Source organism: Arachis ipaensis, chromosome B2, assembly GCF_059453495.1.
Source record: "Arachis ipaensis isolate K30076 ecotype BB chromosome B2, ASM5945349v1, whole genome shotgun sequence".
Lineage (NCBI taxonomy): Eukaryota > Viridiplantae > Streptophyta > Magnoliopsida > Fabales > Fabaceae > Arachis > Arachis ipaensis.
The window spans coordinates 42,523,435-42,538,001 of NC_142437.1; the positions used below are offsets into that span (position 1 = coordinate 42,523,435).

General features: G+C 38.8%; 1 non-coding gene across 1 annotated transcript; it reads left to right on the plus strand.

Annotated features, from left to right (window-relative positions):
• Nucleotides 1–229: 229 nt before the first annotated feature.
• On the plus strand, nucleotides 230–337 carry LOC148573763 (small nucleolar RNA R71). The gene has a single exon (XR_015905892.1). It is a non-coding gene; the product is annotated as a small nucleolar RNA R71 (small nucleolar RNA).
• Nucleotides 338–14,567: the final 14,230 nt, after the last annotated feature.

The following is a 14,567-nucleotide window of genomic DNA, read 5'->3' on the forward strand; positions in this document are numbered from 1 at the left end:
CATTCAGAGTATCTATTTCAAGAACTCCCTTCTTCTGAGGCATCCCATTACTTACAGGATTCCTCTCAGAAGTGTACATGAACTGGTTATTAGCAACCATGTCAATGAGTTCTTGAGCTTCTGCAGGCATTTTCTTTAGGTGAATGGATCCACCTGCAGAATGGTCCAGTGACATCTTTGATAATTCAGACAGACCATTATAGAATATATCCAGAATGGTCCATTCTGAAAGCATGTCAGAAGGACACTTTTTGGTCAGTTGCTTATATCTCTCCCAAGCTTCATAGAGGGATTCACCTTCTTTCTGTCTGAAGGTTTGAACATCCACTCTAAGCTTACTAAGCTTTTGAGGAGGAAAGAACTTGGCTAAGAAAGCCGTGACCAGCTTATCCCAAGAGTTCATGCTATCTTTAGGTTGAGAGTCCAACCATACTCTAGCTCTGTCTTTTATAGCAAACGGGAAAAGCATAAGCCTGTAGACCTCGGGATCAACCCCATTGGTCTTAACAGTATCACAGATCTGCAAGAACTCAATTAAGAACTGAAAAGGATCTTCAGATGGAAGTCCATGAAACTTGCAGTTCTGTTGCATCAGAGAAACTAATTGAGGTTTAAGCTCAAAATTGTTTGCTCCAATGGCAGGGATTGAGATGCTTCTTCCATGTAAATTAGAATTAGGTGCAGTGAAGTCACCAAGCATCCTCCTTGCATTGTTATTATTTTTGGCCATATCTTCTTCTTTTTCGAAAATTTCTGTCAGATTTTCTCCAGAGAGTTGTGCTTTAGCTTCCCTTAGCTTCCTCTTCAGAGTCCTTTCAGGTTCAGGATCAGCTTCAACAAGAATGTTCTTATCCTTGTTCCTGCTCATATGAAAAGAAGAAGAAAGCAGAAAAGAAAATATGGAATCCTCTATGTCACAGTATAGAGATTCCTTTATGTGAGTAGAAGTAAGAATAGAAGAAGGAAAAGATGAGAATCCAAACACAAGGGTGAGGATAGAAGTGTTAATGGATGAATAAATAAATAGAAGGAGATTAGAGATGAGAGAAGAATTCAAAAATTTTAACAAAATAAAATAAAAATATTTTAAATTTAAATTTAAAATTCAAAAATTAAAATTGAAATTAAATTAAAATTAAAATTAAAAACAATTAGTTAATTAAAAAGGAATTTTGAAAAAGAGGGAAGGGATTTTCGAAAATTAGAGAGAGAGTTAGTTAGGTAGTTTTGAAAAAGATATGATTGAAACAAAAAGATATGATTGATTGAAAAATATTTGAAAATCAAATTAAAAAGATAAGCGGTTAGAAAAGATTTTGAAATTGATTTTGAAAAGATGTGATTGAAATAGAAAAAGATATGATTGAAATTTAATTTGAAAAATATTTAAAGAGGAAATTAAAAAGATTTGATTTTGAAAATTAAAGTTGATTACTTGACTAACAAGAAACTAAAAGATATGATTTTAAATTTTAAAGATTGAACCTTTCTTAATAGGCAAGTAACAACTTTGAAAATTTTGAATCAAAACATTAAATGCTAATAAAATTTTCGAAAATTAAGAAATAAAATAAGAAAAAGATTTTGAAAATTAATTTGAATATTTTCGAAAACATAAAAAAAATGAAAAAGATTTTGAAAAATTTTAAAAAGGAATTCGAAAATATGAAAAGAAAATTGAAAAAGATTTGATTTTGAAAAAGATTTTGAAAAAGATAAGATTTTTAAATTGAAAATTTGATTTGACTCATAAAAACAACTATATTTTTAAAAAAAATTTGAAAAAGTCAACTCAAAATTTCGAATTTGATGAGTGAAAAAGGGAAAGATAATTTTTTTGATTTTTTGAATTTTTAATGAGGAAAGAGAAAAACACAAAATTGACACATAACATAAAAATTGTGAATCAAAACACACAATGCATGCAAGAACACTTTGAATGTCAAGATGAACACCAAGAACACTTTGAAGATCAAGATGAACATCAAGACTTATTTTTGAAAATTTTCAAGAAAAGAAAAATATGCAAGACATCAAACTTAAAAATTTTCACTATTTAGATACTAACAAATTGAAAATGCATATGAAAAACAAGAAAAGTTAAAACAAGAAAATATGAAGATCAAACAAGAAGATTGGCCAAGAACAACTTGAAGATCATGAAGAACATATGATGAATTTTCGAAAATTCTTGAGAAAAACAAACATATGCAAGACACCAAACTTAAAAATTGACTCTAGACTCAAACAAGAAACACAAAAATATTTTTGATTTTATGAATTTGTAAATTTTTTTTGGATTTTTTTCGAAAATTAATTGGGAAAAACGAAAAAGAAGAAATTTTTTTTTGTATTTTTCGAAAATAAGAAATACAAAGCTTAAAATTAAAATAAAATTACCTAATCTGAGCAATAAGATGAACCGTCAGTTGTCCAAACTCGAACAATCCCCGGCAACGGCGCCAAAAACTTGGTGTGCGAAATTGTGATCATTCCTTCCTTGGTAACGGCGCTAAAAAATCAATACGCACGTTCATATTCTTAATTCTATTTCACAACTTCGTACAACTAACCAGCAAGTGCACTGGGTCGTCCAAGTAATAAACCTTATGTGAGTAAGGGTCGATCCCACAGAGATTGTCAGCTTGAAGCAAGCTATGGTCACCTTGTAAATCTCAGTCAGGCGGATTCAATTGATTTTATGAATTGATAAGTAAAAGATAAATAAAATATAAAATAGGATAGTGGTACTTATGTAATTCATTGGTGAGAATTTCAGATAAGCGTATAGAGATGCTTTCGTCCCTCTGAACCTCTGCTTTCCTGCTGTCTTCATCCAATCCTTCCTACTCCTTTCCATGGCAAGCTGTATGTTAGGCATCATCGTTGTCAATGGCCACCTGTCCTCTGAGTGAAAATGGTCCAATGCGCTGTCACTGCATGGCTAATCATCTGTCGGTTCTTGATCATACTGGAATAGGATCCATTGATCCTTTTGCGTCTGTCACTACGCCCAGCACTCGCGAGTTTGAAGCTCGTCATAGTCATTCAATCCCTGAATCCTACTCGGAATACCACAGACAAGGTTTAGACTTTGCAGATTCTCAAGAATAGCCGTCCATGGGTTCTAACTTATACCATGAAGACACTAATAACTCGGACTCGGTCCCCTGTATTAGATATCCAAGAGATATCCATTCAATCTAAGGTAGAACGGAAGTGGTTGTCAGGCACGCGTTCATAAGTTGAGAATGATGATGACTGTCACGATCATCACATCCATCATGTTGAAGTGCGAATGAATATCTTAGAAGCGGAATAAGTTGAATTAAATAGAAAAATAGTAGTACTTTGCATTAATCTTTGAGGAACAGCAGAGCTCCACACCTTAATCTATGGTGTGGAGAAACTCTACCGTTGAAAATACACAAGTGATAAATGTTCAGGCTTGGCCGAATGGCCAGCCCTCACAAAATTCTAAGATAGAATAAAACTAATCAAAGATGATCAATCCCTAAACATAATAGTAAAAAGTCCTATTTATACTAAACTAGTTACTAGGGTTTGCAGAATTGAGTAAATGATGTAGAAATCCACTTATGGGGCCCACTTGGTGTGTGCTTGGGCTGAGCATTGAGCTTTACACGTGTAGAGGCTTCTCTTGGAGTTGAACGCCAGTTTGTAACCTGTTTCTGGTGTTTAACTCCACTTTGCAACCTGTTTCTGGCGTTTGACTCCAGAATGCAGCATGAAACTGGCGTTCAACGCCAGTTTGCGTCGTCTAAACTTGGGCAAAGTATAAACTATTATATATTTTTGAAAAGCCCTGGATGTCTACTTTCCAACGCAATTGAAAGCGCGCCATTTGGAGTTCTGTAGCTCCAGAAAATCCACTTTGAGTGCAGGGAGGTCAGAATCCAACAGCATCTGTAGTCCTTCTTCAACCTCTGAATCTGCTTTTTGCTCAAGTCCCTCAATTTCAGCCAGAAAATACCTGAAATCACAGAAAAATACACAAACTCATAGTGAAATCCAAAAATGTGAATTTTAATTAAAAACTAATAAAAATATACTAAAAACTAATTAAATTATACTGAAAACTATGTAAAAACAATGCCTAAAAGCGTATAAATTATCCACTCATCACAGGTCGAGTTCTTACTTTTGAAGTTGGGAGTTGGCCTCTTCACTGTAGTGGATTACTCTGGGCGATCCTTCTTCGACCTCCACTGGGATCATTTCCTCCATTTCGTAAGCTAATCGGAAAGGTGATTCCTTTGTGGTGGAGTGTGGAGTTGTCCGATATGCCCATAGGACTTGTGGGAGCTCTTCAGCCCAGGCTCCCTTTGCATCCTGTAATCTCCATTTTAGCCCGGCTAATATAACTTTATTGGCGGCTTCTGTCTGTCCATTGGCGTGGGGATGTTCTACGGATGTAAATTGGTGCTTTATTTTCAAGTCGGCCACCAATTTTCTGAAGCCTGCGTCTGTGAATTGAGTGCCATTATCTGTGGGACCCCAAACCTTGTGACAATGTTTCTATATAGGAATTTTCGACTTCTTTGGGCATTGGCATTTGCTAGGGGTTCTGCCTCAATCCATTTTGTAAAATAGGCTACCCCAACGATGAGAAACTTGACCTGTCCTGATCCTTGAGGGAATGGCCCAAGGAGGTCGAGTCCCCATTTTGCAAATGGCCAGGGTGAGGTTACGCTAATGAGCTCCTCTGGTGGGGCGATGTGAAAATTAGCATGCTTCTGACATGGTGGACATGTCTTTACGAATTTCATTGCTTCTTTTTGCAAAGTTGGCCAATAGAATCCGGTCCGGAGTGCTTTTTTGGTGAGGGCTTGTGCTCCGAGATGGTTGCCACAGATGCCACTGTGTATTTCTTCAAAAATTTCCTTTGTGTTGGAAGTCGGCATACATTTTAACAGTGGTGTTGAAATCCCTCTCTTGTATAGAGTATAGTTTATGATGGTGTAGTATTGTGCTTCCTTTTTTAACCTCTTTACCTCCTTCTTATCTGTAGGGAGTGTTTCTGTTTTGAGGTAGTTAATTATGGGAGTCATCCATCCTTGATTCACACCTGTTATGGCTAGGACCTTTTCTTCTTCTGAGATTGACGGGTTCTGCAGCATCTCTTGGATGAGGCTTCTATTGTTGCCTCCTGGTTTGGTGCTGGCTAGCTTTGAGAGTGCATCAGCTTGAGCATTCTGTTCCCGAGGTATGTGGTGGACCTCATATTCCCCGAATTGTCCGAGCTATTTCCTGGTTTTGTCCAATTACTTTTTCATGGTGGGATCCTTGGCTTGGTAGCTCCCTGCTATTTGTGAGGTGACTACTTGTGAGTCGCTGTAGATGATAAGCTTTTGAGCTCCAACCTCCTTAGCCAGCTTCAAACTAACTAGTAGCGCCTCATATTCGGCTTGGTTGTTTGAGGCAGGGAACCCGAATTTGAGGGAAAGTTTGATTTGGGTTCCCTGGTCGCTTTCTTTTATCACACCTGCGCCACTTCCAGTTTTGTTTGAGGAACTGTCTACGTAGAGATTCCACTCTGTAGGGATTTCTGGGATGTCCATAAACTCTGCAATGAAGTCGGCCAAATACTATGATTTAATGGCTGTCCGAGCTTCATATTGAAGGTCGAATTTGGACAACTCGACTGCCCTTTGCAGGATTCTTCCTGCTAAATCTGTTTTCTGTAAAATGCCTTTTACGGGCTGGTTGGTCCGAACCCTAATGATGTGGGCTTGGAAATATGGGCAAAGTCATCGAGATGTTAGTATGAGAGCATAAGCGAATTTTTCTATCTTTTGATAATTCAGTTTAGACCCTTGTAATGCTTTGCTAATGAAGTAGATAGGTTGTTGTCTACTGTCGTCTTCTCGGACCAATGCTGAGGCTATTGCCCGATTTTCCACTGCGAGGTACAATACAAGTGGTTCTCCTTCCCGAGGCCGAGTTAGAATAAGTGGTCGTCCCAAGAACCTTTTGAAGTCCTGGAAAGCCTGCTCGCACTCTGTTGTCCATTCAAACCTCTTTCCCTTCCTTAGAGTGGCGTAGAAGGGGAGAGATCTTATTACCGATCCAGCTAGAAATCTGGACAAGGCTTCCAATCTTCCATTGCGTTATTGTACCTCTTTAACGCTGGTCAGACTCTTCATGTCGAGTATAGCCTGGCATTTATCCGTATTTGCTTCAATTCCTCTTTGTGTGAGCATAAAACCAAAGAATTTACCAGCTTCTATGGCGAAGGTGCATTTTGCAGGGTTAAGTCGCATGCCATGCCTTCTTATAGTGTCAAATACTTGGGTGAGGTCGGACAGTAACGACTCTTCACTTTGTGTCTTTATTAACATGTCGTCCACGTAAACTTCCATGACTTTCCCAATTTAATCTTTGATAAGTGACTCCTACGTTTTTGAGTCCGAACGGCATGACGATGTAGCAGTAGTTTACTTTCGGGGTTAAGAATGAGGTTTTTTCTTGATCAGGTGGGTACATCGGGATTTGATTGTATCTTGAATAGGCATCCATAAACGAGAGGTATTTGTATCCGGCGGAGGCATCCACCAGAGCGTCGATACTTGGGAGTGGATAAGGATCTTTTGGGCAGGCTTTGTTGAGATCAGTGTAGTCGGTGCACATCCGCCACTTCCCGTTTGATATTTTCACCAAGACGACGTTAGCTAGCCATAGTGGGTACTTGACTTCTCTTATGAATCTTGACTCCAGTAGAGCTTGTACCTGCTCTTCCAAAGCTTGGGATCGTTCTGGTCTGAGCTTTCTACGTCTCTACTGTACTGGACGAGATCTTGGGTAAACTGCCAACTTGTGGCACATTAACTTGGGATCTATGCTCGGCATGTCTGCGGCCTTCCATACAAAGAGGTCGATATTATCTCTTAAGAATTGTATGAGTGACTCCTTTACATCTCCTTTTAGGTTTGTGCCGATATTGGTTATTTTGTCTGGGACATCTCCGATCTGGACTTTTTCTATTTTGCCTTCGGGTTGTGGACGAAGTTCTTCCTGCCCTTGAACTCCCCCGAGTTCGATGGTGTGGAATTCTTCTCCTTTGCCTCTAAGGTTTAGACTTTCGTTGTAATAGCGATGCGCTGTCTTCTGGTCTGCTTTTATCGTAGCTATTCCTTCTGCGGTTGGGAACTTCATGCATAGATGTGAAGTCGAGACTATTGCGCCGAGCTAATTTAATGTTGTTCGACCTATTAGGGCATTGTAGGCTGAACTCACGTTGACCACGATGTAATCTATGTTGAGTGTCCTTGACCGGTTTCCTTTTCCAAAGGTTGTGTGTAGTGAGATGTATCCAAGTGGTTGGATTGGAGTGTCTCCCAGTCCGAATAGGCTGTTCGGATATGCTCTGAGTTCTTTTTCTTCCAGGCCGAGTTTATCGAAAGCAGTTTTGAATAAGATGTCGGTCGAGCTTCCCTGGTCTTCCAGTGTACGGTGGAGATTAGCGTTGGCCAATATGATAGTGATGACCATGGGATCGTCATGTCTCAAGATGATGCCAGCTGCGTCCTCTTTAGTAAAAGTGATAGTTGGGATGTCGGGTGTTTCTTCTCCTCCCTCAACATGATATATTTCTTTAAGATGTCTTTTGCGAGATGATTTGGAGATTCCTCCTCCCGCAAATCCTCTATGTATCATGTGGACATGTCTCTCCGGTGTACGAGGTGGTCGTTCAGTTCGTCCGAGATCTTCGTCTCTTCTTCTTTTTCTTGGTTCATCTGTTCTGCTGGCTAAATACCGATCTAGTTTTCTTTCTCTCACCAGTTTTTCTATGACATTTTTCAAGTCGACGCATTCGTTGGTGGAATGTCCATAGATTCGATGGTATTCATAGTACTCATTCTGATTTCCTCCTCCCTTCTTGCTTTTGAGTGGGCGAGCTAGGGGTATCTTTTATGTGTGGCATACTTCTCGATAGACATCTACAAGAGACACCCGAAGAGGAGTGTAATTGTGGTATTTCTTGATCTTTTTTCCATGTTGGTCTTCTTTTTTCTTGGACTCTTTATCCTTATCTCAGGAGGAGTAGGAGAATCTGAATTTTGAAGTCTCTCCTAGTCGAGAGTTTTCCTCCATGTTGATGTATTTCTCAGCTCGTTCCTGTACTTTATTTAGAGATGTGGAATGTCTTTTTGATATGGAGCGACTAAAAGGTCCCTCTCGTAAGCCATTGATGAGACCCATAATGGTTGCTTCTGTTGGTAGACTTTGTATGTCCAAACATGCCTTGTTGAATCTTTCCATGTAGCTATGGAGACTTTCCCGATCTCCTTGCTTGATCCCTAGTAGACTGGGGGCATGTTTAGTTTTGTCCTTCTGGATGGAGAATCTTGATAGAAATTTTCTGACTAAGTCGTCTAAGCTTGAGATGGACTTGGGGGGCAAATTGTCGAACCATTTAATTACTGTCTTTGTCAAGGTAGTCGGGAAGGCTTTGCAGCAGACTGCATCTGAGGCGTCGGTGAGATACATTCTACTTCTGAAGTTACTGAGATGATGGCTGGGATCTGATGTGCCATCGTATAGAGTCATGTCGGGGGGTTTGAAATCTTTTGGGATTTTGGCCTTCATAATCTCTTTGGTGAATGGGTCTTGATCCTTGCGGGAGCTATTTTCGTGGCTGGATTGGGTAGTTTTAGCTTTGAGATCGGCTTCGAGCTTTAGGAGCTTGTCCTCTAATTTGTGGTGTCGCCTAGCCTCCCTTCGTAGGTCTCTCTCGGCTTTGCGTTGATACTCTACCTCTTTTTCAAGTTGTCTTAGGCGATCCTGAAGTGCCTCCATGGCTCCCGTGTTTGGTGAATTCTTGTCTTTATTAGGTTGAGAAGTATCGTCTATTGTGACCTCTGCGTTCTTATGTGGTGCTCTGTTCTCTAAATCAGAGTTGTGGTCATTGTCAAAGTTGTCCACCCTGATGATGGGATGACTTCCAGGATCCCCGACAACGGCGCCAATGTTCCGAAGGTTACCTAAAATGGTAGGTCGATCTCGGACGAGATCTTCGGTGCTGGTCGGCGCTGATGTGTCCGACTTATGGGAGGTGGCCGGAGCCGCCGCATCCGACTTGTTGGACTTGTTGGTGAGGCTGATCCTTCATCACCGGAGGGTGGTGGTACCTGCAAGGGACTCCGATACTTAAGTTAGCAAGGGTATTAAGCAGGTTTTTAGTAGAATCAGAGTATGAGTTATACCTGGGTGCTCCAGTGTATTTATAATGGTGTGGAGTGACCTTTCTGGAGATAAGATAGTTATATTATCTTATCTTTGAGTAGAGTTTATCTTATCTTCAAGGGAACCGCCCTTATCCCTCTAGGCTTGGGCTGCCTTTGGGTTTGGGTTGTGTTCCTTTGTTTGGGCCCTTATTTGGGCTTTTCTGGTGATTTGGCCGAGCTCTTTAAGAAGAGGTCGGATGGTTCTGACTCGAAGAGGTCGGTCGGCTTGTTGTCGAACATCCCGGGTCGGACATCTCGACCCAGGGTGTGAACAGTGATCCACTAGTGTTGACTTAGGACTTAGGGATTGAGATTAATTATGCCTAGTTGACTTATCCTCGATGTAGGGTTAACTAATTGGGATTAATCCATGCACAATTACCATGTTTGTGGTCCACAACTAGGATAGGAATCCTTAATTACCCACTTCTTGCCAAGAGTCCTTTCTAGCTTTCAATTTCCATTTTCATTGCCTTTACTTGCCTTCATTTAATTTCTTGCATGTTAAGTTACCTTCTTGCATTTTAATTTCTTGCCAATTGCTATCATCCAACCCCCAATTCCCTCATAGCCAATGATTGTACACTCAATTGAAACTCCTAGGGAAGACGGCCCGAGGTTGAATTACTCTCGGTTTAAATTAGAAATATTAAACTTTGATGTTTGGGATTTAATTTGCCGGTTTGGTCTATACTTGCAACATAAGTTATCTTGAGTGGAAAAATCCAAACCGGTGCAAAAATCCCTACTCATCAACACCCCACCATAGTAAATTCTTTCTAATTTCCCTTTTATTTATATTAGTAATTAGTTAGATTTCTATTTTTGTTTTTAGATATGTTTATTTCATTTAATTCTTGGTTTAGTTGTCTAAAAAAAAATCTGCGATCGACGCATAAGCGTCGATGACGCGCACGCGTCACATGCAGGTTTGCAATATTAATAAAATGAACAGAGAGTTGCAATGGAGATGCGCGGGAGGGGTGCCAGACGCACAGGCCACCCCACGCATATGCGTGCCTCACGCGTATGCGTCCCCTGCAAATTTTTCAATGTAAGCATCAGCGACGCATACGCGTGGGCATGAAAATCGGCGTTGTTGGTGAATTGGACAGAAAGTTGGGTTGCCACTGTGTTAGAAGCGTACCTTTAGTGTGCGAGTGGTCAGGCGTACGCGTGACCGACGCTCACGCTTCAGTGTGCATTTTTTGCCATCCACGCGTACGCGTGGATGACGCTTACGCGTCGCATGGCTACTTTAGTTTTCACGCGTACGCGTGATGCATGCGCGCGTGTCGCGTCCTTTTCTTGCTCTCTTATCATTTCTTCTTCTTTCTTCCTCCTTTCTTACTTTCTTCTTCTTCATTTCTTTAACTTCTCATCCTTATTCTCTTTCATTCTATTTTCCTTATTGCATTTTCATACCTTCACTCATTGCATTTTAATTTTGTCCATGTTTTTATTTTCTTTTCTAAATTTGATACTTTTTCTTCGGTGTTGAATTTTCTTGCTCAACTGTTGAATATCTCTTGCATTATTCTGGTGCTTCATGACTTATTTTATTCTGATTGGGTAATATTATTTAAGTCAATGCTAATCTTTTATGATACTTGTATTCCTTTTGCATTGACATGAATTTATATTGTCTTTCATGACCCACTCTCTCTTCCCATTTGTTGCAATTTTTGCACTATTGATATGCCATTTGCTTCTACTATTTTCTCACTTGCATGTTGTAGCTACCATGTAATTGAGACCTTCATTATTTGGCATTAACCCACCCATACTTTATTTGTTTTCTTATCTTTATTTCTGGGTTACTTTTCTTCTTTTTCCTCTTCTTTCAGGATGGCCACCGAGAAGGGAAAGGAAAATCTTCTCAATGGGACGACAGACAAGTCCATCTGCACAATCTTTGGAGAAAAGCATCAGTGTAGCAACCCATCCACTTACACATTTCAGCATGTACCGAGGACAATGCAATCTTTAAGTGTGGGGAGGTCGATACCGACTTCCGTGGGTTAGTTATTTTCTTCTCAACACCAATGTTTTATTTTCTTTGTTAGTTCATTATTGCATTTGCATATTTGATTGCATGTTTGCTTGATTTTGTGCATATTTTACCACTACTTGGTTGAAGTAAAATTCTCTTTTTTAAGAAACTTTTTATAGCATTTCACTAATTTGAATTAAAATTTTGTTAAACTTGCTTGAAGAATTTTATTTTGGAACATGGTTTAGAGTTCGAACACACAAAACTAGTGAGATTTTGAGCCTATTTGATTGGTTGCATTTTATCAACCAATATTTCATTTTTGGTGTGTATTTTTCTCTCTACAATTGTAATCTATGTCATGCTTAATTCTATATTTCCATTATTTGATGTATGCATGCACTTATATGATTGAGGCCTTGTTTCACTGAGCTTACATACCCATATGGCCTTAACCTTTTCATTATCCTTTGTAAACCAATGTTGAGCCTTTCAACCCCATTTATTCTTTACTGTAGCTCATCACTAACTCTAAGTGAAAAATAATAATGTCCTTAATTTGAATCCTTGGTTAGCTTAGACTAGTGAAAGTGTTCATGATTTAAGTGTGGGAAAGTTAGATTTGCCAATATTTGGTTTGAGAATTGGGTGTTGTATATTGTGAAAATGTGCAAAACAATAGTTGAGCATATATTCTTGCATTCAATAATTTAATCATATGCATTGAAAAAAACAAAAGAACAATAAAAAGAAAAAAAGAGAGAAAAAGAAAAAAAAAAAAGAGAAAGAGCAAATAGTGTTAGCAATGCATATGAGTTGTACTCAAATTGGGATGCATGAATATATGGCAAAACATAGTTAATGGATAGCTAGGTTTTATATTCTGATTACATGGATTGGCTTAAGTTAGGTGGAAAGTTTAAGTTAATTAAGGATTCAGATTTTAGTCCACTTGGCCAAATACAATCCTACCTTGACCTAACCCCATTACAACCCCTTGAAAGACCTCTTGATATGTGTATTGTGTACCAAATTATTTGTTGATTGGTAGAAGAAGAGCAAGCCTTAGAAAGCAAGGTTAGTAGAGAATTGAGAGAATCGAACCTTAAACACTTGAGTAATTAGAGTGTATACACTTCCGGTGAGGGTTCGATGCTCGATTCTTTGTTCCTGACTTTCATGAGCTATTTTCTTCTGCAAGTCTACTTGTACTTTATTTTGATATTTGAATTAGTGGAATCCAGCTTATATTTATTCTTGGAGAATTTATTTACTTTTAACCAAGTAGGAAAAAGTATTTCGCATTTAGTTGCATTCATTTAGATAGGTTGCATTTCATAAATTTTACCATCCCTCTTCACTCTCTTATAGCTTCTCTTGAGTTTAGCATGAGGACATGCTAATGTCTAAGTGTGGGGAGATTTGATGCACCACTATTTCGTGGTACATTTTATGCTAAATTGAGTGGATTTTATCCATTATTCTCACACTTATGCATATACATTGCATGTTTTACATTTTCCTTCCTAATTCTGTGCTTTGAATGAAAACATGCTTCTTTGGCCTTAAAATTGCTAATTATTAATCCTCTCTTATTACCATTCGATACCGTGATATGTGTGTTAAGTGTTTCCAGGGTTTATAGGGTAAGAACGGCTTAGAGGATAGAAAGGAAGCATGCAAAAGTGGAAGGAACACAAGAAATTGAAGGAATTGCTAAGCTGTCAATCCTGACCTCTTCGTACTAAATCGGTCATAACTTGAGATACAGAGATCCAAATGAGGCGGTTCCAGTTGCGTTGAAAAGCTAACATCCGGGGCTTCAAAATGATATGCAATTTCCCATAGTTGCCTTGCATTTAAGTGACACATAGGCGTGGTTGACGCGTATGCATGACCAGGATTTCGTTCAGCGACACGTACGCGTGGCCAACGCGTACGCGTGACGAGCACCACGTACTGCAGATATCAGAATTTTCTAGGGGAAATTTCTGGGCTATTTTTGGCCTAGTTTCAAGCCCGAAAACATAGACTAGAGGCTGCAGAGTAGGAGAACCAAGGAGACAACATTCATTATTCACACATTAGGTTTTAGATGTAGTTTTCTAGGGACAGAGGCTCTCTCCTCTCTCTAGGTTTTAGGATTCTTAGTTTTATTCCCTTTTAATTTCTGAATTCTATCTTATTTCAATTTAGTTTCTCTTCTACTTTTAATTGTTCTAACATTCTTGTTTATTTATTTTCCTTATTGATTACTTTATGTTCCCAATTTAGTTTATGAATTCTGATGTTAGATTTGATTTCCCTTTTAATGCAATTTGAGGTATTTCATGTTTATTGCTTCTTCCTTTATTTGTTATCATTGATGCTTGCAATTGTTGGTTTTAGATTTTACATTCTCTATTGGTTTTTTCTATGCTTTTATTTTGTGCCCACCAAGTGTTTGATAAAATGCTTGGTAGGATTTTAATTTAGCTTTTTATGTTCTTAATTTGGATTGATTATTTGGAGACTCTTGAATTATCAAAGGCCTTTTGTTGACTGGTGTTTGGAAGTTGCTACATGGTTTAAGCTTCACTAACTCTAATCTTTTATTAGGACTTGTGAAGTTAAGTTAATTATTGCTCACTTGACTTTCCTTCATTTGTTAGAGGTTAACTAAGTGAGTGCAATTTACAATTACCATCCCAATTAACATTGATAATGATGATAGGAATTCCGATTATCAATCCTTGCTAAGACTTTTTCTTAATTATCATTTTATTTTCTTGCTATTTACATTCCTTGTTCCACATTTCAAAAACCTAAAAAGATACAATCTCATAACCAATTATAAGTACACTTCCCTGCAATTCCTTTAGAGACGACCTGAGGTTTAAATACTTCGGTTTATTTTTATTGGGTTTGCTTTAGTGACAAACAAATTAAATTTGATTGAGGTTTAATTGTCGGTTTAGATCTATACTTGCAACGCGATTATTTTTGTAAAATTCTTTACCGACGATTTTTCCCCCATCACAGAGCTTGCGTCGGCTACGATGTAGTCTATACTTAGCGTTCTAGACCGTGTCCCTTTTCTGAAGGTCGTGTGGAATGGGATGTACCCAAGTGTGGATTGGGGTATCTCCATGCCCGAATAGGCTATTGGGATATTCCCTGAGCTCTTTTTCTTACAGGCCGAGCTTGTCGAAGGTGGATTTAAACAGAATATCTGCAAATCTTCCTTGGTCTACCAGTGTTAGGTGGGGATTGACATTGGCGAGTATAATGGTAACTACCACGGTGTCATCATGTCCTGGGATGATGCCTGTGGCGTCTTCTTGAGT